General features: G+C 39.3%; 1 long non-coding RNA gene across 1 annotated transcript in view; it reads left to right on the top strand.

Annotated features, from left to right (window-relative positions):
• Positions 1-24,005, top strand: part of LOC123392241 — a 53,227-nt gene that overhangs the window by 10,473 nt on the left and 18,749 nt on the right. The window contains exon 2 of the long non-coding RNA XR_006606954.1: positions 9,923-10,090. This is a non-coding gene — a long non-coding RNA (uncharacterized LOC123392241). The remainder of the gene's footprint in view (positions 1-9,922; positions 10,091-24,005) is intronic.

Below are 24,005 nucleotides of genomic sequence, written 5' to 3'. Positions count from 1 at the left end.
TGGGCATCTTGCTCAGTCTTGAGTCGGGAAGGCTCCTACCTAAGATGTAGTTAACTGAGAGCTGAAGATGGAGTTGAAATGAGCCAGATTAAGGGGATGGGATAGGAGTTGTGGTTGTAGATAGGATTTAGGCACAGGGAACAACATGCACTTTTAAGAGACTCTGGCTTTTTCATTACATCTGGGTCCTACAACGTAAGAGGGCTGGAGTGGTGAAGAGATTGTCTGAAGTAAAAGTGCAGTTTAGATCAAGCTGGACCTTCTTGAGCCGTGGTAAAATTGGAATGCCCTTCTCTGAATAATGGGGATGCAAAAGTTGAAAGGTTTTAAGCATAAGAGTGAGGGGCAGGTTTGGATTTGCATTTCAGTAAGATCAAAATGATGTCAATATAGAGAGTAGCTCGGAGTGTTTGGGTGTAGAGGGACAGAGCAGACTTAGAGGTAAGTGAGGAGGCTATGGCTGTTGTCCAGGTGCCCAGAAGCAGGACAGTAGCAGTAGGGACAGAGAGAAGATGATTTAAGAAGAGTCGATCTATATGGTTTCATGATTTGTTTCCTTATTGGTTTTCATTATTACTACAATTCAGATGATTTTCTGTTGATCTAAGTCAAAATCAGAAGTCCTAGCCCGTCCATATCAGCACCCAGATGCCTCTCTGACCATCCAGGTCCATTTATTCTTTTTCTCTGATATCCTCTCCCAACTCCTCTGTTCTTCTCAAGCCCTCCTACTTTACCCGTTGGCAGTCAAAGCCTGTCTTTGAATGTTTGTTTTTCCTTCTTGCTCTAATTGAAACCTAGATGTTCTTTGAAGACTTTTCATTCCTGTTAGCTTCTTCCTTCAAAAGCTTCTAGCTCTTTTTGAGCATTTCTGGTGCAGTTCTCCTGGTTGGTCTCAACTTGAGGTCTTGTAGTTTCTGCCACCAATGCATGAAAGGCATTAGAACTTGAGTTGTTTACTTTTCCACCTTGATTTCTGTTATTCTGTACCTACCAGGGGTTCTTCAGCCGTAGGCCATGGACACCAGGGGTCTGTAGTAAAATGCATGGTGTCCTTGAACTGGAAGAGAAAAAAAAATTAATTTCTTTATCTTCATTAATCTTTAAGTAAAACTTAGGTTTTTTTTTTTTTTTTTAAGTTATGAATGTAGGTGAAAACAAATTCCAAACACATACAGAAGGATTTGACCTGTGAATTTATTATACCACAGAAAACAGATACGTTCAAAGCACATTAGTGATTAAAGATACTTCAAAAGGTGGTTTGTGTTCAACACTATGTTGAAATTAGATTTCCTGTTACCCATGTTCTATGATGAGTTCATGAAGACCTATTTCTATAAAATTTTAAAATATTTTAATAATACTGTTTTTGTTATTATACCTATTTTAGTCATTTAAAAGTATCCTCTGAGGAGCTCTGTATTAGTCTTCTGTTGTTATATAATTATCCTAAAGCTGAGTGGGTTAAAACAAAAATAAATATATAGCATTTCAGTTTCTTGGGTCTAAAATTTGGAAGGAGCTTAGTGGGATAGTGGTGGTTTGAGGTCTTCCATGAGATTATAAGCACAGCACTGGCTCAGGCTGCAGTCATGCTAAGTCTTGCTGGGGCTGGAGAATCCATTTATGGGGTGTTCACTTCTGACTGGGAAGTTGGTGCTGGTAGTTGTTGGGGGCCTCCGTTTTCTCCTGTGTGGGCATCTTCACTGGCAGCTCTGCAACAGTTGGCTGTAGAAGGCATATTGTAATTTATTTTATTTTAAAAGATTTTATTTATTTATTTGACAGAGACACAGTGGGAGAGGGAACACAAGCAAGGAGAGTGGGAGAGGGAGAAGCAGGCTTCCACTGAGCAGGGAGCCTGATATAGGACTTGATCCCAGGACTCTGGGATCATGCCTGAGCCAAAGGCAGATGCTTAATGACTGAGCCACCCAGGTGTCCCTGCAATTCATTTTCAAGGAATTTTAATAACCTAGTGAGTATGCTTCTTATTGAATAAGATAACCTCTGAAATTTAAATGTAAATTACTGTAAGTAGGTACATTTCGGGGGGGGGGTGGGGGGTGATGGTAAACTTTCTTGTCAAAGCCTCTGGCTAAGGAACGTCTTAGAATTTCACTAAAACCTAAATTTAAGGGCAGGGAGGGCCATTTCTCACACTAAGGGCTATTAAAGTTAGAGTGTTATAGTGGGTGGCTTGGTGGGAATTGTTCCTGAGTGCTCGGATGTGGCCTCAGACTGGAATGGTTAGTTCTTCACACCTGCAAGGATGAATGGCCAATTTCCCCTTAAAAGAGTTCTATCTTAGTCCAGGTCTTAGTTCTGGATCTATCTTAGTTCTATCTTAGTGCTGATGGCACCAGCCCTTCAGTTAAGACCATGGAACAGGCAAGCATGTCTTTGGACTGTCAACGCATGTCTTTGGACTGTCAACGTGTACCATCTTCCATAATTCTCCCATCAGCCTCACAGGGTTCCCTGATGTATCCTCTTTTCAAGCCTATTTTGAGGTTCCCTCACACCAGAATTAATCACTTATTCCTTTCCATTGCTAGTTTATTTGGCTTATGATTTTTTTTCTTGGGGTCATCTATATATTTTATCTTTATTTATAGTAGCTTCTCCTGTTTTTTTCTTCAGTTGGTAAGCCTCTTCATGGATGGTACTGTATCTTATATATTTTATCCAGTAATTGCTCATTCACTTACACCATGTGCTAATTGATTGCTAGCTATCTGCTAGGTTCTGCTAGATTCTATCTGCTAGTCACATACAGCAGTGACTATAATAGTTTCCTGTTGCTGTGTTAACAGTTACCCCCAAATTTTAGTGACTTAAAACAGCAATCGTTTAGTTTCTTGCACTTTTTCTGGGGGCAGGAATTTGGTAGTTGCCTTAGTATGTGGTTTTGGCTTTGAGTCCCATGAGACTGTAATGAAGATGTTGGTTCGAGCTATATAACTCTTACTCTCTGAGGACCTAGTAGTCCTCTGTTGCTATATAATAAGTCATCTGAAGGCTCAGCTGGGCTTCTAAGATGGCACACTCGCATGGCTGTTGGCAAGAGGCTTCTCGGCCTCTTTAGTTTCTTTAGCTCATTTCTTTGCCATGTGGACCTCTACCAGGTCTTGAGTGCCTTCCTGGTGTGGTCTTTTATGATCTGGTCTTAGAAACCACACTCCATAATTTCCACAGTATCCTACTGTTTATACAAGTCAGAATTATTTGGGACTATCTTAGAGACTGGCTACCATAGTGACTATGACAGTTGATGGTTTGTCTAGCATGCCCCTTATATTTTAGTGGGGAAGAGACCCATCAACTTTCTCAAAATAAATCAAGGAATTGCATGTTTTCACAAGTCTTGTGAAAGGACACGAAAAGGGAATAAACTGTGTGCGGTGATGATGCGGAGTATGGAATCCATTTGATAAAGTGGTCTCCGAAGGCATTTCAGGCCTTAACCCAAAGCAGAAAGGTGAGAAGGAACTTCATTTCCTATTAACAACTCGCAGGGGATAGGTATTATCATGAAAGATTTAAATAGCTTCCTTAGCTTTGACACAACAAGCAGGTGGCTGGGCAGGATCCAGAATTCAGACTCAGGAGCCCATTTTTTAATCAGCAAGTTGCTTGTATAGTAATAAAGTTAATTAAAAAGCCAAGCGATTTTAGCTGTTAGGTTTTTTTTTTTCCTTCTCCTTCCTCAACTTTCTTTTTTTTTTTTAAGATTTATTTATTTTAGAGAGAGAGCACAAGCCAGGGGGGGCGGGGACAGAGGGAAGGAGGGAGGAGGGGAAGGGGGGGAGGGAGAGAGAGAGAGAGAGAGAGAGAGAGAGAGAAGCAGACTCCTCCGTGAGCACAGAGCCCAGACCTGGATGCGGAAGTCCATCCCACCAACCCCCCTCCCCAGAGATCATGACGTGAGTTGGACACTCAATTGATCTACCCAGGTGTCCCCATCTTCTTAAATATAGTTAGGACAAGATTGCGTGAAAATTGGTAGATAATTTTAAGTAATTTTTTTCTAGATTTCAGGTATGCATTCACATGGAATTAACTTATAATTACAATGAACTTTTATTTGCTTCATTCTCTTGGATTGCATGAAAATAGGTACTTCCTTTAGAGGTTCTAAGGAAGTAGATTTAGGATACTTTTTCAGGCTTTTCAAATTTAAAATGGCTAATAATTACAGTATCTTCCTTTTGTTTTAAATTAAAAAAAATCAATGCTGATAGTATTTAAAACACTGTAAAAGAACTTTGTCACTATTGTAGTGTTATACTATAGCTTAAAATCCAGATAGTTTTTTAAAGCCTGTTTTTGGTTTAATTAATTTTATTTAAACTGTAATTACTGATTATCAGTGTGAGATAATACTCAGTAGGGTGCTCATTTAACTTCCCATGAAGATAAGTGATATTAATTTATAAAACTCTGTACACCCCAGACACAGCTGAAGCCATATTAATTAAGAGTGGTGTACCACCTCCAAACAGTACTAAAATAGAATTCTCTCGGTCTTCTGTGTGTTTAACCAGTTCTTCAGCAAAGGCAAGTCGTTGATATAGTTTACCTCCTTGGATTGGGTTTCTAGCTCAACTTTAAGAGAATTCATGTAAAATGAAAAGTAGCTATGCAAGTGCACAGATTGCGAAACCTCCCAGTGAAATTGCTGAATACAAAATAACCAACTTCTAGTCAGCATAACAGGGATTCCTATTGTGTATTTATGGACAAAGTCATTTAAAACTTTTGCTTTGGGGGTTCCATTGTGCCTTTAAGCAAATTGAGTAATTCTGTGAGAGAAAAATTAGGAATGTTTCTCTCACACCCACCCTCATTTCTGTGCGGAGTCACAGCATCCTTCCTTGAAACAAAAACAAAACCTCCCCCCCCCCCCCACAACTTTAGAACGTTTAAAATGATTTGATAGGTAAAGTTCATTTTGTACCTAGCTTTGTCAGTAGTGCCCAGATGATGGGAATATACCCACAGGGTTCCGTAAGAGCATCACATACCTGGGGATGCTTTTACTCTAAGCCCAAGGTACTCAACAAATTCAATTTACTGTTCCAGCATAGAAGGATTGTATGTATTTTTCTCCTACTCCTATGGCTTTTTGTGCTAATTTTTCCTACCTTGCCTTTAGCTATCCTAGTGGTAATGTGTGAAATTGTTTTCCACTTGAATAAAATCCAACCTTCCCCCAGAGTTTAGGTGCTAAGCCTATGGGGGCGGTGTGCTCATTCGATTTTATTGTTGTTGTTGTACAACTTATGATGCTGTTTATTGAAACAAATGCAGCTCTACTTCTAAAAACATAATGGAATTTTTTTTTCATTTATGGGGTTGTATAAGTTAAATACTATGAAATTGTTATGTATAAAAGTGTTTTGGAGCTTATACTTTATTATTTAGCCAGGCAGTTTCCTTATTTTAAAAATTAAATGCAGGGCGCCTGGGTGGCTGAATTGGTTGAGCGTCTGCCTTCAGCTCAGGTCGTGATCCCAGGTACCCAGGATCGAGTCTCGTATTGGCCTCCTTGCCCAGTGAGGAGCTTGCTTCTCCCTCTGCCTGCCGCTCCTCCTGCTTGTGTTCTCTCTCTAAAATCTTAAAAAAAAAAAAAATTAGCAAATGCATTCATCCTGATGCTGCCTTTCAAGCTCTTAACACAGTGTATAAAATACAGAAGGGACTCAGTGACTGAGAGAATCTTATAAAGTTTTGGTTCGTGGTGAAATTAGAATTTTTTTGGTAACTATCACTGATGGAGCCATTGGGTTATATATTTACAAATTAACTTGTGAATTGCTTACGCTTACTATTCCCATTCATTGACGTGTTTACATTTATAATATTGATGCTACATTAATGCTGTTTTGCTTAATTTCACTTCATTATGAGTTTAACATATTCAGCTACTTTGTGTGTGGTGTGTGGAGTCGGCATGTATTTAACACTCAAGAATTGATCTCTGTGGAGAAGTTACAGCAATGAAGTAGTGATTCAGAGGACAGGGGGAGGAACCAATCCCAATTCTTAAATTTTTGGTCTAATTTTTTAAAACCAGTATCAAGAATTGGGGTACCGAGGCACATTGAGTCACTCACTTTGGGACCTCTAATCACATGGAGACAATTGTGTATTTCTCGGTTATTTCCAAAGTAAAGGAGTATTTATGTGGACGAGTTGGGTGCCCTTTTCTCTGTTGCTGTAACTCATTGTCCATACCTCTTGCTAAATTTTTTTAATATTCATATAGAATTGCTTCTTTATATGCTTGTCGCTGCCACTGGATTGTTACTCAGCTTGAGTTGAATATAGCTTTTCGTTTTTTTTTTTTTTTTTTTAAATTATAGACATCCGATGGAGTAACATTTCTGTTCTTTGTTTTATATATCTGGGATTCTATCTGGTGTCATTTCTTTTTTCATCCTGAAAAACTTCTTTTGACCTGTTTTGGAGTATAGGTCTGATGGAGACCGATTCTCTCAAGTTTTAGCTGTCTGAAAGTGTTACATTCTGCTTCTATTTTCGAAAGGTATTTTTACTGGTTATAGAATCCCATGATGACTGTCGTTTTCTTCCCAGGACTTTTAAAGATGCCCTTCCATTGTCTTTTGTTGTAGTTTCTGGTGAGAAATGAGTTATTTGTGTCATTTTTATCTTGTATATAATGTGTCTTCATATGTCTGGCTGTGCTTTTATGGTTTGCCCTTTACTTGGGATTTTCAGCAGCTTCACTGGGGGTGGCTAGGTGTGGGCTTGTTTGTCTGGGTATTCTTCCTCCGTGGCTGTGCTTCTGGTAGTCATGAACCGATTTTTAGAAAATCAATTATTTCAGTCATTATCTCCTGAAATAGATCTCCAATATCCTTTTCTTTTTCTCGTCCTCAGTTACGCTTATATTACAGTGCTTCACACCGTACCACAGCCCTGGGGTTCTCTGTTCTTTCATTTTTCTTTCCCTTCTGTGGTGTTTGAGTTTGCATGCTTTATGTTGGTCTGGGTTTAGGTTCACTGGTTCATTTCTCAGCAGTGTTCTGGTTATCCTGAAGTTCATTTAATGAATTTTTTGTTGATACATCTTTAATTTCTAACATGTTCTTAAGATTTTATTTATTTATTTGTCAGAGAGAGAGAGAGAGAGCGCGCGCGAACGTGCGCGCATGCACCAGCAGGCAGAGGTGGAGAGAGAAGCAGGCTCCCTGTCGAGCAAGGAGCCCAATGTGAGACTTGATCCCAAGACGCTGGGATCATGACCTGAGCCAAAGGCATCGGCTTAACCAATTGAGCCACCTGGTGTCCCTTTAACATGCTCTTAAAAATGATTTCCATGACTTTATAAATTGCCCATCTCCTACACTGTGTCCGCTTTTCATTATGTCCTTCAGAATTTTTAAAAGATTCATTTATTTATTTGACAGAACCAGAGAGAGAGAGTGAGAGAGGGAGACAGCAGGAGCAGGAATACAAGTAGGGGGAGTGGAAGAGGGAGCAGCAGTCTTTCCCCCGAGCATGGAGCCCCATACTGCCTTTGATCCCAGGACTCTAGGATCATGACCTGAGCCCAAGGCAGACACTTAATGACTGAGCCTCCCAGGTGCCCCCTGTAGCATTTTTACAAATATCTTTTGAGATAGTATGACCCGTGAGTCCATCATCCTGGCCATCTCTAGATCTGCTTCTCTTTGACTCCAGGTGACGCTTTCTTGGTCCTTAACGAATACATCAGTAGTTGATTATATGGTAGACATACATTTTATTTGAATACTGTGGACATAATCCTTCTAAGAAAGGGAGTGCCTTTCTTTAGGCTGCTAAAATGGGGGACTGAGTCCATGGAGTGTCTCGTTGAGCTGGGCTTGGCAAAGCTGCCTTAATTTGAGTGGTCTCCTCTGGGCCTTCAAGGTTGTTCAGAACGAATGAGGCTGTGGCACTCTGCTTTTAGCTTGATGACTGAACTATTCGTTTTCAAGACTGGGATAACTCTTTCTGCTTTACAGTTCAGATGCCCTTTTCAGGGTTAATGTAAAGTTCTTCTTGTTTTCAGCTTCTTCAGGAGATACCTTGCCAACTTGGTGTCTGTTCCTGGCCTTCAGGTGGTAGCTGTCATTTACTCGCTGAACATCCAGAATATGTTATGAGGGCTTCTCTCCCATCTTTTGCTTAGTTCAGAGTGTTTGGGAGGACAGTCTCTTTACCTAGGGAGAGGCCTCCTAGGACACTTCATGTCTGGGGATATCTTGCCCTCCCTCCAGCTTTTGGCAGACTAACTCCTGCAGTTGGTGAAGGCCTGAGGGAAAGCCTTGGTAGGTGGGTGTAGACTTGCTCCAGGACTGGGGCCCCATGGAATTCCAGTTTCTCATGCCAGAACCCATGCTGTCAATAGTTCATTAAAAATTTGGCTTTTTTTTTTTTTTTTTTTTAAATCCTTGTTTAATTCTTAGTCTGTTTGTCAGGGATCAAAGCAGCTTGTCACTTCCTAGTAGTCCTTCCAGGTTTCCTTATGTCCTCAGCCGCCTGATGGGTTGAAAGCAACACTAACTGTAACTTGGGAGGTTTTCTGGCTTGTTTTTGTTATGAGGATGAGAACAGTGGTGGCATTTTGTGACTACTTTCTAAATCCTGCTGGAAGCTGTCATATTCTTCAGACTTTCATGATTAGGTCCTGTTAGATGGACCATGTGTGAATGTAGTACATGGCATTTTTTTCTAGGCTTTGTATTCACAGTGAATTTGAAGATCTGTTTTGAAAGCTAAATATCTTTGCATCTTACTTAAAGAAATCCTATTTCTTTTGTGAACTAATACTGCGACTTTTTGTCCTTTTAAATTCAGTATTTTGTATCACATTTCTCTACTCGGCTATACTAACGCTATCCAATAGAATTTTCTGTTGGAAATGCTCTTTATGTGCTTTGACCAGTATGAGGGCCACCAGCCTCATGTGGCTCTTGAGGGCTTGACATGTGGCTGGTGCAACAAAGAAACTGAACTTATAATTTACATTTAAACAACCATACATGGCTAGTGGCTACCATGAAGAGCGCAAGTCAATAGCTTATATGCATTATGGCAAAAACAGTGTAAGATATAGTTACACTGAACAATTCACGGAACCATTGTGGTTTCTGAACACACTTCTGTTAACTACTTTAAGACCTTCTTTGCCTTTTTGATACCGCTTGAAACTTTGAGTCTGGGTTTTATGTGAGGAACAGAATTTGTGAAATCAAGCAATTTCCAAAGAATAAATAATTAGCTCTATAAAGTAATATCTATATACTTGCAAATATCAGTGAACTATTTGATTTAATATAAGAAATCTCATTGCAGCAAAATCCCCAGCTTTATTTCCTGAGGCTTTAGCCATCCTACTCTATAGCTGCTCGTGAAGTTCAAACACAGGCCAGCCTGAATGAAGAGAAATGTGTTATTTATCAGACCAACAAGCTCTAGAGATATAAGCAGAATTCAACTCTTAGTGCATACTAGCAAATGTGATCGAGGAATTCTGTGAAAAGGGCCCTGGGCAAGGGAGCTGGGAGCTAGGACACTGAATATTGGTTTGATTGCCCACCCCCAAATTAGCCCAGTTACCTTTGTAAAACTGCTTAGTTTGCTAATCTGTAAAGCAAATGTCACCTGCCGTTAGAATCTTAATTCTGTAATTTAAGATTAGAAGGAATCTTTGGAGGTTACCTGATCTCTTTTCTGTTTTTAGACAAGATGGTTATGGAACACTTTTGTGTTTTAAAAATCTTAAAGATTCTAGTGCTGAATGCCTTCTGATGAAATCATAGTGATATGAAATCATGGGATCAACCCTTTGGTGGGGGGTTATTTTGGCAACCAGATACACGTTGTTGGAGGAAATATTAACGCATGTGCTCCTTTGCCTTTGTAGCTGGACAAATTTGCCAGCATAAGAATTCCAGGGAGCAAGAAGGAGAGACCTCCACTTTCCAACCTGAAGACTGCATTTTCAAGCAATGATTGCTCTTCTGAGGTGATGGAAAATATTCCAAAGCCACTGTCACAGAATGAAGTCTTAGAACTTTTTGAAAAGATGATGGTAAGAATTTATTTTTTCCATAAAATGATTGATGAAAAAACCTTACCTTGTTAATGGACCAATGAACATTTAAGGCTTGTGTTCCATATATGATTTCTAATGTCCTTGAAGATAGCAATTTAGGCATACAGAGCTTTAGGATTAACCCCCCCCCCCCCCAAAAGAAAAGAGAGGAAGATTGGCACACTAGGGTGTGTGTGGGTGTGTGTGTGTGTAATATATAGAATACATAAAAACCCTCTCAAGTATCATAATGGTACATTTTGAATCTTAAAGATTATCTAAGGGGTCTATTAGGGGTTGTTTGCATTTTAGAATGATCATCACAGTGCTGTGTATGTGTATGCTGATTTTGTTCATCTTTTTTTCTTGTTTGATTCCTTTCTTAGTTCTCAGGATAACCAGGTTCATAGAGTCCCAGAACATTTCTATCTGAGGAGACTAGAACTTACTTATTTTGGGGTGTGTCTTTTCTGGTGGAGACAGTGCTGTTAGAAGCCGCCTTCGGTTGGTTCCAATAAATGGTGGTCCTGACTCTGCTCATGGGTAAACTAATTTGACCAACAACCCACTGTGTTAAGTACGTTCAAAATCATTTATCACAAAATGAATGCTGATTGCATCTAAATAGTTTTACATATAGCTCTTACCCTCAAGTTGCTTATCTTGGAGGAATCAAAATAAACATTTTGAAGAATTAAATGAGTAAGAAATGCCAGAGGGTTCTAATTAATGGTTAAGTTCCTTGTAAATTCAGAGTAGGAAGAAACTAATTTTTGAGATACCTCATTAGCTTCAGGGGAAGCCAAAATTGAAAGGTTATTATAGTAGCTTAGGGAAATTTCCTGGAGCAGATGGACTTAGAGGCAGGTGTGGCCTTATAGGGTTGGAATAAGCCGAGTGAAAGGACATTCCTTTAAGATGGGGAAATGACAGTGAACCAAGACAGAGCGAGGTACAAATAGCTTAGGGGGGGGATTGTGTGAGAGGTTTGAAAAAATTGGACTGGAGTGATAATTTAGGGCCAATTATGAGAGGATTTTTTTATACCATTTGAAGAGTTATATAATATTTCAACTCAGGATTTATTTTCTCTATTCCTCTATTATTTTTGACAGCCTTATTAGTTTTTAGGGAAATTGACTTATTTAGTGTGTAAAATGTGTTTGAAATTTGAGAAAGTTAATAGCTGGTCTCCTCATTATTTAACGGGAATCAACAAAATATTTACCCTTATACTGCCTTATTTTTCTATTCATCAAATATTTGTGTTCAGGGTTATACATGGAGCTTTAGAAGGCCCCAGAAAGAGAGAATGCCTAGATTGTGTCTCCATAGGATTAATTAGTGTTAGTGGTTCCTAACTTTTCATCACTGAGCATATGTTAGTATTGTTTTGCATGAACCTTAGACTTGGGACATTCTTACCTATTATGTCAGCTCTTGATGAAGGACTAATTTTGTTTTTAATTAATCACACACATTTATAACTCCTTATTAACTCTGTCATCTCCATGAGTTGGTATCATTTTAGCCTTGAGCAAAAAAAAATCTTTTCTTTCCCCCCAATTTTTAGCGTATGTGCCACCGAAGTGAGGACTTCTGTTTGTTTTTGTTTTATATTTTGCTGGCCTTTGCCTCTGTTAATGAGGCTTATATTATGGTAGTTCTCTTCAATACCACATTGGAGGACTCCAGATAATAAAGTGCCCTTAGCTCCCTTCTCATTCCATGTACTATATGTGGAATCACTGACCTAAATTACCTAGGAGATTCTAGAATGGTACTACTTTCATTTCCTGGTGACTACTTTGTTAAGACGTTTTTCTTTTTGATCATGATTGCTAGTGGCATCTGAGTATAAGTGAGTAAGCTATTAATATAAGGTGTTTATGAGGCCACATCTTAACACCACAAGCCATTACAAGTATAGCTACAGGGAGTACTGGATATAGTTCGCGGTATTCTGTACTGACCGTGATTACTTGAGGTATTTTTCAGTTACTGTGAAGAGGGTCAGTTACCCAGAGAAGGGTAAGACTTTAAGTGTTTGTAGTTATGAATAGGGCAGAAGGATATTGACATTTCTGAAGTGTTTACACAATACATATTTAATAGCTGGGCCCGATCGCTTGTTAAATCTAAACAGGTATCCCTGTTGGCAGAAAATCATTTGCAATCAAACTCATTTTACTCAGCAGCAGTAAAATGAAATTTTTGATGGGTCAGGGATGCCCAGTTCGCTAAGTGAGTTTGTGAGAACTAAGGTCTTATTTTTATTTTATTTTTTTTTTAAAAGGTTCTTCTTCCCTTTCTGATTGCTTGACTGACAATACATTATAAGGGAAAATCCACTGATGTTTCTGGAGCTGAGGAAGTTCTCTTCCCTTCCCTAAATGTAGATGAGTGATATCTGTCAGGCTGTACAGGGTACTGCATTTTTGACAAATTTAAAGCTGGTCTATGTCTGTAGAGAATGCTAGATGAAGTGTTGAGTTTAAATTTTTTTATTTTTACTTACATATCTAGTACTTCTTAAACATTTTTAACTTTTATTTGTTTAGTGAGTGGAAGAGGGAGAGAACAGGGGCGGGGTGGACGATTTGGGGAGAGAGAGAGTCTTGAGCAGACTCCCTGCTGAGTGTGGAGTCCCACAATGTGTGACCCTGAGATCAGGACCTCATCGGAAATCCAGAGTTACCACTTAACCAACTGCGCCATCTAGGCACCCCTGTCCGTCGTACCTCTGTCCTTTAGAAGAAGCCGCATCAAGTCTGCAACCTTAACTAAGTCTTGGCGTTTGCCGCTACAGGGATTTTCTGTCATTTAAAATTTACATCTAAATGCCTAGTTTTGACATTGTGCAATTTTTAAAAACTTATTTAACTTTATCAAAAGTATTGAAGTAATTTTTACATAAAATATAAAAACTGTTCTTACAGAAACTGTTTTTTTAATAGTCTTCAGTGTGCTGACTTGATAATGAGAGGTAAGGGTATAATGCTTGAATATTTGTAATCCTTTCTTGTTTATTTTGGAGATGGATTTACTTGGTCTCTGGGCAATAGTTTATAGGGCTTTTCGGTCGAGGTTGGGTTGAGCCTTATTTTTTTAAGCAATGATGAATGTTGAAACTACTTAAGGGCTCTTTTTCCCATTTGTCTTTTGGTTAAAGTGGAATTGTTATCCAAAAGCCCCTATTGGTTTCTGTGTGGATCTAGCTTTGTGAAATAGCTATGTGAACATCTTGTATATACAACTTTGATTTCTGGAAGTCAAGTTTCAGTGCTTACTATTGGACTCACTGTAGGTCTATGTTAACTGGTTTTTGAATGATTTGAGCATGATAGATACAAGCTGAAAGTGACTTGATCATTGTAGCTGTTGCCTCTTTATAGCAGCTCCCTTGGCTTATTCTTGTGCTCCTAGGTGAAATCCCAGGCGGGTCTCAGTCTTTCTCTTGGCTTTGAGATTGAACAGAAAAAAATTATAAAAATAATTTTGATCTAAAAAATAGCTGTCTTTTTCTCCCTTACAGGCTGGCTTTACTTTAGGTCTCCATTCGGGGCAGTGGTTAGGGAATGAGCTTGGCCTCTTTTGTTTCTCTACCTTACTTGGCTATCCTCTCCAGACTGCCAACTATTTCCTCTAGGACTACATGGGAGGTGAGGAGAGGAGGAATAAGAGTTTGCTTCTGGTCTAGGGTGTTTATAATCTGTCCTTGGTGCTCTGGGGTGATGTTGGTTTTTATTGCTGCTGTAACAAATTACCATGGTTTTTGATGGCTTAAATGCCAACATACTGTCTCCTAGTTCTGCAAGTCAAAGTCCAGGTTGACTCACCTGGTTTCTCAGGTTTCACAAGGCTGAAATCTGTGTCCAAATGGCTGGGATCTTACCGGATGCTTTGGGAAGAACCTCTTCCAAGTTCATGGTGGCAGAATCCAGTTCCTCACTGTTGTAGGACTGAGGTCCTGCTTGTCCTCTGGGGGCTGCCTTAGCTCCCAAAGGCCTCTTTCCTATCCTTTGTGTGGGCCCCTACCTCTCTGTTACATGAAATCCATCTCCTGTTTAAAATTTCTATGCCTTCTCCTCCTGTGGCATCTCTTGTCTCCCTCTACAGAAAGTTCTCTGCTTTGAAGGACTCCTGTATTACTGTAATACTGCAACATAGTATTGCAGAGTCCCCTTTTAACAGGTAATGTAACTCATTTATAGGACCAGAGATGAGGGTATGGACGTGGGGGACTGTTCTGCCTTTTACAGGTGTAGGAAATTATAGATGCTGATTCTTTTCTCCTGTGCTTTTTTTGTGCTCCCTGGTGCCCAGTCTCACCCACAGTTCCCTTGTCACTGTCACTGGTGATGTATCCTTTGGTCTTCTGCCCTGGTCTTCCGTGAGCCTATTCCTCTGCAGGAGTCGCCTTCTGGATGCAGGACCTCTCAGAGGCCCAGGACTGCTGCTTCCCTGGGATGTACATCCTGCCCACGGGAAGCTGATGTATCCTTTGGCCCTTGCTCTTATCCTTTATCTCATTCCCTTCAGAAGTTGCCCTCTAGGGAGTATAAACTACTTGATTCTTTCTTGCTATTCTAGATTTACCATCCTAACTATAAGTGGCTTTCTAATCATTAGATCTTATATGTAATACATTCCACTCGCTCTTGTCTGCAGCTCTCTTTCCTTAGTTACCATGACATTCCTTTCCTTCTGATTGTCCTGTTCTCTGGACAGTTTTTACCAAGTTCCATTCTAGGTTTCCTGATTCTGATTTTCATTTCCTCAGGGCGTTACCTCTGGTCCTCTTACCTTTTCTTTGTCCACTTTGGTTCCTTTCACATTTCTCATGGGGGATGGGAGCCCTTTCATGTTAGAGTATCCCCAGCTCTGCTGTCTTCGGAAGAGCAGCTATAATCAAACTCTGTAAAAGATGCTAAACCTCAACAGGCCAGAAACTGATCTCATTCTTTTCTTTTGGTATTTTTCCAACTTTACTGAGATACAATTGACCTATATGACATTGTGTAAGCTTACGGTATACAGTGTGACTTGATTGATGCATATATGTGTGTGTGTGTGTGTGTGTGTGTGTGTGTGTATAAATGCTTTATAATGGCCCAATATTTATTTTATTGAAGTACTGTTGACACACAATGTTAGTTTCAAGTGTACTACATGGTGATTGGAGCATATATATTTCTAAATGATTACCACGATAAGGATAGTTAACATGTCTGTCACCTCATTTAGTTACCATACCTTACCTTCAGTCCCACAGTCAGAACTTAAGAATTAGGGGAGCCTGAATGGCTCAGTCGGTTGAGTGTCCGACTCTTGATTTTGGCTCAGGTCATGATGTCAGGGTCCTGGGATCCAGCCCTGTCTCTTCCTGGGCTCTGCACTCAGCGGGGAATCAGCTTGAGGGTTTCTCGCCCTCTGCCCTTCTCCACCCCTTCAGATAAATAAATTAAAAAAAAAGAACTTTCAAGATTGACTTTGAGCAATTTTCAGGTATACAATACAGCATTAGATTGGCCAAGTTGTACATTAGATCCTCAGAATTTGTTAGTCTTAGAACTGTAAATTGTATTCCTTGACCGCCTTCATCCACTCCCTCCAGCTTCCTTCATCCACTTCATTCACCAGCTCCCAGCAACCACTAATCTGTTTCTGGGAGTTTGTTACTTCTAGATTGCACATGTAAGTAATACCATGTAGTATTTCTCTGACTTATTTCACCTAGTGTAATGCCCTTGGGGTTCATCCATACTGTTGCAAATGGCAGCATTTCCTTTCTTACGGCTGAGTAATATTCTATTATGTATATGTATACACTAGTTTCTTTATTCATTTATCTGAACGGATACTTATTTTTTTTTTTTTTTTGCCATTTTAGTTTCATAAATAGTACTGTAAACATGGAGGTACAGGTATCTCTTCCAGAGAGTGATTTTCATTTCCTCTGGATATGTACCCAGAAGTGGGACTGCTGATATCAGACAGAAGTTCTGGTTTTAAATTTTTTTTTTTTTTTTTTAGATTTTTTTTTTTTTAATTTATTTCTTTGTCAGAGAGAGAGCGAGAGAGAGCGAGCGAGAGCGAGCACAGGCAGACAAAGTGGAAGGCAGAGTCAGAGGGAGAAGCAGGCTCCCCACGGAGCAAGGAGCCTGATGTGGAACTCGATCCCAGGACGCTGGGATCATGACCTGAGCCGAAGGCAACTGCTTAACCAACTGAGCCACCCAGGTGTCCCTAATTTTTTTTTTTTTTATCTGTACTATTTTTCACAGTGCCTGTAACAATGTACATTCTCACAACAGTGCGCCTGGGTTCCCACTTCTTCATTCTCACTAACACTTGATATCCTTTTGATAACTGCCATTTTAACAGGTCTGAAGTAATACCTCTTCTGGTTTGTTTGTTTTTAAAAGATTTATTTATTTATTTATTTGACAGACAGAGATCACAGGTAGGCAGAGAGGCAGGCAGAGAGAGAGGAGGAAACAGGCTCCCTGCTGAGCAGAGAGCCCAACTCGGGGCTCAATCCCAGGACCCTGGGATCATGACCTGAGCTGAAGGCAGAGGCTTTAACCCACTGAGCCGCCCAGGCCTCCCTCTTGTGGATTTTTTTTTTTTTTTTAAGATTTTATTTATTTATTTGACAGACAGAGATCATAAGTAGATGGAGAGGCAGGCAGAGAGAGAGAAAGAGAGAGAGAGAAAGAAGGAAGCAGGCTCCCCGCTGAGCAGAGAGCCCGATGCGGGACTCAATCCCAGGACCCTGGGATCATGACCTGAGCTGAAGGCAGCGGCTTAACCCACTGAGCCACCCAGGTGCCCCCTCTTAAGGTTTTTTATTTGGATTTTTTTGCTGATTAGTGATGAAGAATTTAGCTCTTTATCCTCTTTGGAATAGAGGTTTATTCTGTTCTCACTTTTTTTTTTTTTTTTAAAGATTTTATTTATTTATTTGACAGAGATCACAAGTAGGTAGAGAGGCAGGCAGAGAGAGAGAGAGAGAGAGAGGAGGAAGCAGGCTCCCTGCTGAGCAAAGAGCCTGATATGGGGCTTCATCCCAGGACCCCGGGATCATGACCTGAGTTGAAGGCAGAAGCTTTAACCCAATGAGCCACCCAGGCACTCCTGTTCTCACTTTTTAATAAGATTTTTTTTGTTTGAGTTGTAGGAGTTCCTTATATATTTTGTATATTAACCTTTTGTCAGATGTGTGGCTCGTAAATATATTCTCTTATTCTGAGGCTGCCTTTTCATTTTGTTGATGGCTTTTTTGCTGTGCAAATTTGATGAAAGCCTACTTGCTTATTTTTGTTTTTATTGCTTGTGCTTTTTTTGTCCTATCCAAAAAGCATTGCCCAAAACAATGTCCATAAACTTTCCCCCTGTATTTTCTTCTTGGAGTTCTATAGTTTTAAGTCTTAAATTTATGTATTTGATCCATTTTGAATTAATTTTTGAGTGGTGTAATGTAGGGGTCTAGTTGTATGTTTCTTTTTTGCCTGTGGTTAACCAGTATTCCCAACTGTATTTATTGAAGAGACCATCTTTCCCATTAGGTATTCTTGGCTTTCTTGTCAAATATTAGTTGACCATATATGTATGGTTTCTTTCTGGGCTCTTGATTCATTTGCATTGATCTATGTATCAGTTTTTATGCCAGTATTGTATTTTGGTTACTGTAGTTTTGTAATATAGTTTGAAGTCAGTAAGCATGATCCCTCCAGCTTTATTTTTCAAGACTGCTTTGGTTAATCATGGTATTCTGTGGTTCCATAAAAAACAGTGTAAGACTGTTTTTCTATTTATATAAAAATGTGGTTGGAATCTTGATAGGGATTGCATTTACTTTATAGATAGCTTTAAGTAGGATAGATATCTTAACAATACTAATTGTTACCTAAGAGCATAAAATGTTTTCCCATTTATTTATGTACTCATATTTTTCACCATTGCTTTACATGTACAGATCTTTTACCTGCCTAAATTTATTCTTGTTTTATTGACTTTCATCCTATTGTAAATGAGATTGTTTAATTTTTTTTTTTCAGATAGTTCACTGTTATTGTATAGAAATGCATCTGATTTTTGTGTGTTGATTTTATATCCTGCCACTTTACTGAATTCATCTGTTCTCAGTTTTTGGGTGGAGCCCTCAGGGTTTTCTATACATAATATCCTCTGTAAATAGGTGACAGCATTACTTCTTCCTTTTCAGTTTGGTTGCCTTTTATTTCTTGCCTCTGCTCTGGCTATGACTTAGAGTACTAGGTTGCTTTAGGTGAGAGTAGGCATCCTTGTCTGTTTCATGATCTTGGAGGAAAAGCTTTAATCTCTAACCAGTTGAGTACAGGTGGACTATGGGCCTTTCATACAGCCTTTAATATGTTAAGGTCTGCTTCTATTCCCAGTTCACTGAGTTTCTATCACGAATGGATGTTGAATTTTTTCAGATGAATCCCACTTTTTTAGTGGTGTACAGTCCTTTTCATGTACTGTTTAATTTAGCTTGCTAGTATTTTGTGAGAGTTTCTGCTTCTAGAATGGATAAAGATGTGATATATATATATATATATACACACATACACACAATGGAATATTATGCAGCCATCAGAAGAAATGAAATCTTGCCATTTGCAACAACATGGGTATTAGAAACTTGCCATTTGCAACTAGAGGGTATTATGCTTAGTGAAATAAGTCAATCAGAGAAAGACAATTATCATATGATCTCCCTGATATGAGGAGGTTGAGAGGCAACGTGGGGGGGGTTTGTGGGGTAGGAAGGGAATAAATGAAACAAGATGGGATTGGGAGGGAGAAAACCATAATAGACTCTTAATCTCACAAAACACAACTGAAGGTTGCTGGGGGGAGAGGGCGAGGGAGAGGGGGGTGGGGGTATGGACACTGGGGAAGGTATGTGCTATGGTGAGTGCTGTGAAGTATGTAAACCTGGCGATTCACAGACCTGTACCCCTGGGGCTAATAATACATTATATGTTAATAAAAAAATAAATTAAAAAAAAAGAGTTTCTGCATCCAAACTCACTGGTGATAATGGCTTAGAGTATTCTTGTAGTGTCCTTGTCTGGCTTGGCATTAGGGTAATGATGGCTTGGTAAAGAGTTAGGGAGTATTCCCTCTTTCCCTCTTCTTCAGTCTTTTGGAAGAGTTTGAGGAAAATGGATGTTAATTCTTTAAATGTTTGGTTACCCAGTGAAACCATCCAGTCTTGACTTTGGGCAGTTTTGGTTATTGATTAAATTTCAGTGTTCTATTGGTGTGTTCAGATTTTTTGTTTCTTCATGATTCGATCTTGGTAAGTTGTGTGTTTGTAGGAATTTATCCATTTCTAGGTTTTCCAATTCGTTGGTATGTATATATAGTTTAGAGTAGTCTCTTATGACCCTCTGTGTATTGGTGATAGGATTTGTAATGTGTTCTCTCTGATTTCTGATCTGAGTGTTCTCTCTTTTTTTTTATTTTTTATTTTTTTTAATATGGACCACACCCAATGTTCCATGCAATACGTGCCCTCCTTAATACCTCCTTAATTTCTTAAGGAATCACCAGGTTCACCCAACGCCCCACCCACCTCCCCTCCAAAACCCTCAGTTTGTTTCTCAGTGTTCAGTCTCTCATGGTTTGTCTTCCCCTCTGATTTCCCCCAACTCACTTCTCCTCTCCATCTCCCAATGTCCTCCGTATTATTCCTTATGCTCCACAAGTAAGTGAAACCAGAGAGTAAGTGACTCTCTCTGCTTGACTTATTTCACTCAGCATAATTTCCTCCAGTCCCATCCATGTTGAAACAAAAGTCGGGTATTCATCCTTTCTGCTGGAAGCACAATACTCCATTGTATACATGGACCATTTTATCTACTTGTCTGTTGAAGGACATCTCTGCTCTTTCCATAGTTTGGGGACTGTGATCATTGCTGCCACCCAGCAATGAACACTGGGGTACAGATGGCTCTTTTTCACTACATCTGTATCATTGGTATAAATACCCAGTAGTGCGATTGTAGGGTCATAGGGTAGCTCTATTTTTAATTTCTTAAGGAATCTTCACACCATTTTCCAAGTGGCTGCACCAACTTGCATTCCCACCAACAGTCTAAGATGGTTCCCCTTTCTCCACATCCTCTCCGATACTTGTTGTTTCCCGTCTTGTTGGTTTTGGCCATTCTAGCTGGTATAAGGTGGTATCTCAATGTGGTTTTGGTTTGAATCTCCCTGATGGCTAATGATGATGAACATTTTTTCATGTGTCTTTTAGTCATTTGTATGTCTTCTTTGGAGAAGTGTCTGTTCATGTCTTCTGGCCATTTTTTGACATGATTATCTGTTTTGTGTGTGTTGAATTTGAGGCATTCTTTATAGATCTTGGATATCAGCCCTTTGTCTGTAGTATCATTTGTGAATATCTTCTTCCATTCATTCTATGGGTTACCTCTTTGTTTTGTTGACTTTTCTTTGCTGTGCAGAAGCTTTTGATCTTGATGAAGTATGAAAGTTCGTTTTTGCTTTTGTTTCCTTTGTCTTTGGAGACATGTCTTGAAAGAAGTTGCCATGGCCATTCTTGAAGAGGTTACTATCTATGTTCTCCTCTAGGATTCTGAAGGATGCCTCTCTCATGTTGAGGTCTTTTATCCATTTCGAGTTTATCTTTGTGTATGGTATAAGAGAATGGTTGAATTTCATTCTTCTACATATAGCTGTCCGATTTTCCCAGCACCATTTATTGAAGAGACTGTCTTTTTTCCACTGTATATTTTTTCATGCTTTGTCGAAGATTATTTGACCATAGAGTTGCAGGTCCATATCTGGGCTCTCAACTCTGTTCCACTGGTGTATGTATTTATTTTTGTGCCAGTGCCATGCTGTCTTAGTGATCCCAGCTTTGTAGTAAAGCTTGAAATCAAGCAACGTGATGCCCCAGTTTTGTTTTTCAACATTTCCTTAGTAATTTGAGGTCTTTTTTGGTTCCATACCAATTTTAGGATTGTTTGTTCCAGCACTTCGAAAAATGTCAGTGGAATTTTGATCAGGATGGCATCGAAAGTATAGATTGCTCTGAGCAGTATAGACATTTTAACAATGTTTATTCTTCCGACCCATGAGCATGGAATGCTTTTCCATCTTTTTGTGTCTTATTCTATTTTTTTCATGAGTGTTCTGTAGTTCCTTGAGTACAGATCCTTTGCCTCTTTCATTAGGTTTATTCCAAGGTATCTTATTGTTCTTGGTGCTATAGTAAAGGGAATCGATTTTCTCATTTCCCTTTCTATATTTTCATTGTTAGTGTATAAGAAAGCAACAGATTTCTATGCACTGATTTTGTATCCTGCAACATTACTGAATTGCTGTATGAGTTCTAGTAGTTTGGGGGTGGAGTCTTTTGGGTTTTCCATAGAATGTATCATGTCATCCACAAAGAGAGAGAATTTGATTTTTTCTTTGCCAATTTGAATAAATTTTACTTCTTTTTGTTGTCTGATTGCTGTTGATAGGACTTCTAGTACTATGTTGAACAGCAGTGGCAAGAGTGGGTGTCCTTGTCGTGTATGTGATCTGAAAGGGAAGGCTGTCCACTTTTCCCCACTGAGGATGATATTCGCTGTGGCTATTTCATAGATAGGTTTTATGAAGTTGAGGAATGTTCCCCATATCCCTATACTTTGAATTGTTTTAATCAGGACCGGATGCTGTATTTTGTCAAATGCTTTTTCTGCATCAATTGAGAGGACCATGTGGTTCTTCTCTTTTTCCATATTGATTCGCTCTATCACATTAATTGATTTGGGAATATTGAACCACCCTTGCATCCCATGGATAAATCCCACTTGGTCATGGTGGATAATCTTTTTAATATACTGTTGGATCCGATTAGGATCTTGTTGAGAATCTTAGCACCCATGTTCCTCAGGGATATTGGTCTGAAATTCTCATTTTTGGTGGGGTCTTTGCCTCATTTGGGGATCAGGGTAATGCTTGCTTCATTGAAAGAGTCTGGAAGTTTTCCTTCTTTTTTTTTTTTTTTTTGTTTTTTGAAACAGCTTCAGGAGAATAGGTATTATTTCTTCTTTGAATTTTGGTAGAGTTCCCCAGGGAATCCATCAAGTCTTGGGCTCTTGGGAGGGTTTTGGTCTCTGCTTCATCATTACTAGATATTGGCCTATTCAATTTGTCAATTTCTTCCTGATTCAGTTTTGGAAGTATATAGGTTTCCAGGAATGCATCCATTTCTTCTAGGTTGCTTAACTTATTGGTATATAATTGTCGATAATAATTTCTGATGATTATTTCTGTTTCCTTGGTGTTAGTTGTGATCTCTGCCGTTTCATTCATAATTTTATTAAGTTGGGTCCTCTCTCTCTTTTTGGATTGGTTTGGATTAGATTAGATTTATTGATCTTATTTTTTTTCTTTCAAAGAACCAGCTTCTAGTTTATTTGATGTGTTCTACTGTATCTCTGTTTTCTAACTCATTGATCTCTGCTCTAATCTTGATTATTTCCCTTCTGTGTGTGGGGTTGGCTTAATTTGTTGCTGATTTTCCAGTTCTTTAAGGTGTAAAGAGAGCTAGATTTTTCAATTTATTGAATTCTGGATTTTTCAATTTTTGTATTCTGGGTTTTTCAGTTTTTTTGAGTGAGGCTTAGATGGCTATGTATTTCCTCGTTAGGACCGCCTTTGCTGTATCCCACAGGTTTTGGACCGAAGTGTCTTCATTCTCATTGGTTTCCATGAATTGGTTAAGTTCTTTGATTTCCTGGTTGATCCAAACATTGTTAAGCAAGGTGGAATTTAGCTTCCAAGTGTTTGAATTCCTTCCAGACTTTTTCTTGTGGTTGAGTTCCACTTCCAAAGCATTGTGGTCTGAGCATATTCAGGGAATAATCTCAATCTTTTGGTATTGGTTGAGCCCTGATTCGTGACCCATTATGTGGTCTATTCTGGAGAAAGTTCCATGTACACTTGAGAAGAAAGAGTATTCTTTTGTTTTAGGGTAGAATATTCTGTGTATATCTGTGAGGTCCATCTGGTCCAGTGCATTATTTAGAGCTCTTGTTTCTTTATTGATTTTCTGCTTGGATGATCTATTACTGAGAGTGGCATGTTAAGATCCCCTACAGTTAATGTATTCATATTAATATGACTATTTATTTTTTAAAAGATTTTATTTATTTATTTGACAGAGATCACATGTAGGCAGAGAGGCAGGCAGAGAAGGTTGGGGGAACAGGCTTCCTGCTGAGCAGAGAGCCCGATGTGGGGCTCGATCCCAGGACCCTGAGATCATGACCTGAGCCAAAGGCAGCTGGTACCCAGGCACCTGGGTGACTCCTTATTTTGAGTAGCAGTTGGCTTAAGTAGTTGGCTGCTCCCATATTGGGGGCATAAATATTTACAATTGTTAGATCTTCTTGGTGGATGGACCTTCTAAAAATGTAGTGTCCTTCTGTATCTCTGACTACAGTCTTTAGCTTAAAAATCTAATTTATCTGATATGAGAATCACTACCCCAGCTTTCTTTTGAGGCCTATTGACATGAAAGATGCTTCTCTATCCCTTCACTTTCAGTCTGGATATATCCCTAGGTTCCAAATGTGTCTCTTGTGTCTCTTGTCTGTCTAGCATATGGGCAGGTCTGTCGTTTTATCCATTCTGCAACCCTGTGCCATCTTATGGGAGCATTTAGGCCATTCACGTCAAGAGTGATTATTAAAAGGTAAGTTTTTATTGACCTCGTGATGCCTTGAAGTCCTTGTTTCTATAGATTGTCTCTGTATATTTCTGTTCTGTGTCACTCTTGGGTTCTTCTTTTATAGAACCTCCCCCTCCCCTTAATATTTCTTGTAGTGCTGGCTTGGTGGTCGCATACCCTTTTAAA

Source organism: Mustela putorius, unplaced genomic scaffold (assembly GCF_011764305.1).
Source record: "Mustela putorius furo isolate JIRA1106 unplaced genomic scaffold, ASM1176430v1.1 tig00000466_pilon_pilon_pilon, whole genome shotgun sequence".
In the NCBI taxonomy this organism is placed as follows: Eukaryota; Metazoa; Chordata; class Mammalia; order Carnivora; family Mustelidae; genus Mustela; species Mustela putorius.
This window is presented reverse-complemented; position numbering and strand designations above follow the sequence as displayed.